Genomic DNA, 6,087 nt, shown 5'->3' on the forward strand with positions numbered 1-6,087 from the left:
AAAGTAATAACTATGTCTTCGTAGGTCTTTCAAACTAACATGCTGCTAAAACTTGCTTTAAGGGCAAGATGGACTCACATTTTTTGAGATATTATTGGATACATAAACGTTCAAAGAATGGATATGAAATTTAAAGAGAAATTTAGTTGGGGGTAGGGCTGTATTTTATTTTAAATACCATTGTCATGTCCAAACACACCAATAATATTTTCTTTTAAATGTTTTGCTGATATCAAAACTACAAGAAGGAAATATTTAAACTTCAGAAAAAGACAATAATAATAATGTAAGAAAAAATATTGAGCCTCAAAGTTTCAGTACGAACCTTAAATATGATATTACTTTATTGAAAACTAGCGGCTTCGCCCCTAGCCTCTATGGGCTTTGCCCCAAGAGGTAATTAAAAAAATTGGAGCTGCCCCAGTATCAACTTCAAAATTTTCAGGAAAAAAAAAATTGGAACTGCCCTGGACTGGAACAGTATCAAATTAAAAAAAAATGGGGGGGGATTTTTTTTGTTTTTGGGGGGTTGGGGGTGTCCAACCCCCCCAAGAAAATAGCTTAAAACCACCACAGGACCAATAGGTATATACCCTGAAGAGTAGAATCCAATCGGTTCAGTGGTTACCGAGATCTTAAGCTTCAGACGGACGGACGGACAGACATCATTCTACTTTGTATTATAGACAGCCAACCATAAGTTTCAGATACTAACTAGTTTGGAATAATAAAGGTTTACTGACCTTGCCCCATGTTGAAGATAAAGCAGAATTCTTGTCAATGATCTTTCTCCCTTTCTCCGTGAATATACGGCCAACATAAACACAGGAGTTCTAAACAGATACATTGATAGATTAATATATGATTAGAGGGATAAATGAATATTTAATTAAATAGACGATTTTGGGCCTTTTTTTAATGCAAATAATAACATGGTATAATCATTATATTACCTAATTTTTTTCAAATATAAAATACTAGGACCATCAGGGATATAATATAATATAATCAAGTCTCGTAAAAATATATATTCTAAATAATATTAAATGCGTTGTTGTTCATCTGATTTGTTGAGCTTCGCTTTTATGAATGTTGCCGTTCTTGGTTTTGGTAAATTAATGTTCGATCATTTACCTTCCTTGTCCCCGTGGTTTATCAGAAAAAGCAGCTGGTCTGAAAACACATTCACATTAATTCAATATATCCAATTTCAAATTAATCCTTTTATAAAAGTAACAGGATGTTTGTCTGTCTGTATGTTCCGAAGGATCTCGCTTGACAATAGAGTTCTAATTTATAGGGAAGCTTCTCATAGGTTCTGAGAAGGTTTATAACTATTTTAGGAAAGGGTACCATCCCTCCTCGCAAGAGAAATCTCCCGTTAAAACTGATAGCCCCCTAATTTTTTTCTTTTTCTTTTTACAACTAAAATGGAGCGTCGACTCTAGGGGCGAATCAGCTAGTAACTTATATATAATCAAGTTATTAAAATTATGGCATTGACATTATTCTATTGTCAAGTATAGGATTACAGACATATCCTAACAATAAAGTTACTATGCTATGCATAACAGACAAGAACTGTACCTCACAGCAGCTATATCTGTAAAATAAATTTTCTGTTTGAATTTTCTTGCAAGACAGCCACTTTCTTCTCCATTTATTATTAGTTCCTAAAATACATATAGCTTTATATTTTTAAACAAAAAATATTGTTGACGGGGTTCCCCGAAAGAAGTATATGCGCCAAAAAGGGGTGTGTAAGATGCATGAAAGTAATGATAAGCCTGTCCTTTACCTCAATCAAGACACGAGTTAGAAAATTATTTAGAAAAGGTTTCGTGAATATTTACACATTATTAAATAATTCATTTGTTAACTTTTAGCTTTTGTGGGATAGAGAGTAACCTAAAAAATGTATAGTTAAAATATGAAACATTTCCCTCAATAAATTAACCCTATAGAACAAGCTATTTCAAAAACAAACATTACAAAAATATTCTATAGGTGAGTCGGTGAATGGCAAATAGGACTTTTTTCACTAAATTATTGCAAATAATCAATAAAGAAAAAAACAACAGTATACAAAGAAATTAAAGATTCAACGCTACAATTTTATTTTATTTGATTTGACAACTATAAAGTAATGTTTCTCACCACAATACCTATAAAGAAGCTACTCTATGAATGACTCAATACCGCAGCACCATTAAAGCTACAGCCGTTCTAATTTTTTTTAAAACAACCAAGGAACAAAGAAGTTGAGACAGTTTTGAATTTAAGAGTTAAAAAAGCAGGGATCGGAAGCCTCACGTAAGCAGCGTGTAAGCCTCAGTGAAATCGTGATTTTATCACTATAAAATTCAGCTGGATGTATAAAACGGCTCTTTAGCAGACAATCCTTCTTTCTAAAATTTTTTTTCTGCTCACAAGCAGGTTTAAAACTGAGGCTTATGCGCGGCTTACGTGAGGCTTCCGATCCCTGTAAAAAAGTATTATAATTGCCCCCTTTGCATTAAATTAATTAAAAATTATACTTTTTATCATGTTTTCATTGTTCTTGTTTTATCTATTTCGACGTCACCGAAACTGTCCCAATTTTGTATAACTTTTGCGGAACAAGTTCCAATTACGTCATATTTTTCTTTCCCGAAAAAGAGAAGGGGGAAAGAAAAAAAAGGGAAGGGGGGAAGAAAAAAGAGATGGGAGAAAAGGGGGTTTTCCCCATCTCTCTTGAAAAGATTTTCTTTCCCCCCTCCCTTTTTCGGGAAAGAAAAATATGACGTAATTGGAACTTGTTCCGCAAAAGTTATACAAAATTGGGACAGTTTCGGTGACGTCATCTATTTCTCAATATCTGTTATATTATGTATTGGTTTTTTATACAAAGCTGCAAATTTTCGAGTTTCAAGAAATTGGAATAATTATTTATCGAATAAAAGACAATTTCAAAATTTTAAAATAAAAATTGTACGATAAATTCCAGTTTTATTAGCCCATGGGCGCCGAATGCAAAGGAAATATTCTAATTTATTTTTTGTAGAAAATTGCATATAACTTGATATGATACATGATTTATTAGTATGGTTCGGAACCCGTTCTAATCCAGCAGATTCCGTGCAATACTAGAATAGTTATTTCTCGCATCGTATTATAAACGGCTTTCGCGGATATAGAATGATTGTACATTTTTATATTCGTAGAAAGCTGGATATAATACGATGCTAGACATAGTTTTTTCGTATGGATGAGAACCGGTTCCTATCCACCGGATTCGAATGAATACGAGAATAGTTATTTCTCGTATCGTATTATAAACGGCTTTCCGCGGATATAGAATGTACAATTATTCGTAACCGGTTCCTATCCACCGGATTCGAATGAATACGAGAAAAAAAATTAACTCAAATTTTGACGACTGTACAATAATAATTGTTCATTTTTGTCCGGCCAAAGACAATGAGCTAATCTAACTACTTATAAACTATCTAATATTGAAGCATAAAATAAAGGCAAGGTTAATTTTTAATAGAGGTAATAGGGGCAATGTGAGATTAAATTAGTTACCATTAAATTGAGCTTAAGGACGATTCAAAAATCCTCAGTTAAGTTACAACTATGTTGAAAATTTGTTCGTCATAAAATTCTTGCTGCTTTGCTTAAAGTTCTCAGGGCTGAGTTTAACTTTTTGACAAGTAAAAAAAGTAAAATTTCTCACCACATATTCATAAATTACATAATGTCCAGGGATAAGAGACAATTAGTAAATAATTAATTCCTCCTCCTTATGAACATGAGTAGAAAAATTTATTTAGAAAATTGTTCTTTTTAGGGGAACGGGAAAGTAGTAGATTATTTTTATTGCCATTGTATTCTTCTACCCTGCATGGTTTCATTTGTTTAACTTTCTTTCTCAAACTTTTTTCTTTTTTTTGTACTAAATTGTTATTCTTTTTTTTGTTCTCGAAAACTATCAATTTAAATTTCTTTTCTTCAATTATTTTTTCAGTTCAATTTATAAAATAGAAAAATAAATTAAAGAAAAAAAATTAAAGATTTCAAAGTATGCAACTATTTTACTTTTGCCGTTAACGTCAAACAATGGAGCCACGGCGGTAAAATTATTCACTGTCTAAGATTTTTGTATTTTCTTACGTATTCGGAATTTTGTACCTGGTGTGTTAATAGTAGGTTGACCCATCCTTCCTTATTCCCCACACGTCCATAGAAATCACCATACAGTATGCCCTAGCAGATTATAGGATAAATAAAGTATTATTCAGTTCTTAGGTATATAAAATATACTCCAAATGTTTGTTAAACTTTTCTAAAAAATTTAAATGTTTCAAAATTTTTAATTAGGTATTTGAACATTAATGTCAAAAAAACTTTCTGTAAATTATTTTGCTTTCTCTTTCTTATTAAATAAACATGTCTATCAGTTAGTCTATACGAAATACCTATAAGAATGCTCCACTACTAGTATCTACCTGTTTTTCCAATTTATTGAGTCCAACTTTGGACGATTTTTTACGCCTCATTTTATCACTTCATTTATTACATCTAAAATTAAAAGACATTTTTTATTTAAACCCTGAACAACTTTATTATGCAATCTACATTTTCCTGGATATTTTGTCTATAGTAGTTCATAAGTGTACAGCTTTACAGTATATTGTTTCTATTTGGTAAAGCAACACATATGATAAAAGAAAAAGATGCTTTTTAGAGTAAAATGCTTAGATATCAATCAAAATCTAAATTTTTAGATTTTTTACTGAACAACTTTATTATGCAAATGAAAAGAAAATTAATGGGAAAACGTTTATTTTACACTTTTCTCCTCTTTAAAGATAGATTCTGATAAAATAACATTTTTTAAAGGGGGTTATGCATCAAATATTATGAAAAACAGTATAAGGTAGAAATTAATGATTTTTCTAAATAAGAAATATTAGGAAAAAAGAAATTTGATTCCTAACACTCAAGAGGACAGCTGCTGATCCCCAGTCTTATGGATGTAGCTTAATACATGTTATTGATTAAAATTACCCTAAAACATATACAAAAACGTTTTTGATGTGTTTAAAAAATCCATTTTAAATCTTGATTTTGAGGACAATGGCCTTTAAGATGCTCCTACTGGTGGTGATGGTGAGCCAAATGTTATCAAAGTGCATGCCCATGATGACAACTTATATATTGAACTATTGTCCAGTTTTTGTAGTCATAGCAGTCTCCAGTCAAGCAATATTAAAAAAGAAAAAAATTGCAATTTTAATTACTCCAAATCATAAGGTAAAAACTGTAGTTTTTATAAGATGGTTATATTTTGTGTCAGGAGGCACCATTGGAGGCTGCTATGACTACAAAAAATGGTACATAGGTTAATAGACAAGTTGTTGTAATAGGCATGTACTTAGATAACATTTTGCTCAACATCACACCCAAGAGGAGCATCTGAAAGGTCATCATCCTCAAAATCAAGATTTTAAAATATATTTTTTTATTACATTAAAAACATTTTTGTATACTTTTAAGGGTAATTTTAATCAATAACATGTATTAAGCTACATCCATTAGACTGGAGGTCAGCAGCTGTCCTCTAAAGTGATAAGGGTCGAATTTCTTTTTTTCTAATACTTCTATTTTAGAAAATTCATTAATTTCTACCTTATACTGTTTATCATAATATTTAATGCATAAATCTCTTTAAAAATTGTTATTTTATCAGAATCAATCTTTAAAAGAGGAGAAAAGTGCAAAATAAACGTTTTCCCATTAATTTTCTTTGGATTTGTTCAGTAAAAAATCTAAAAATTTAGATTTTGATTGATATCTAATCTAAGCATTTTACTCTAAAAAGCATCTTTTTCTTTTATCATATGTGTTGCTTTACCAAATAGAAACAATATACTGTAAAGCTGTACACTTATGAACTACCATAGACAAAATATCCAGGAAAATGTAGATTGCATAATAAAGTTGTTCAGGGTTTAATTATTTGATTTTTTTGTTTGAGGCAACAGATTTCCAAACGGCAGGACCAATACTGATAAAAAAGATTAAAGTGCAGCAATGGATATA

This window comes from Acartia tonsa, chromosome 11 (assembly GCF_053477335.1).
Source record: "Acartia tonsa isolate MP-2025a chromosome 11, ASM5347733v1, whole genome shotgun sequence".
Classification (NCBI taxonomy): Eukaryota; Metazoa; Arthropoda; class Copepoda; order Calanoida; family Acartiidae; genus Acartia; species Acartia tonsa.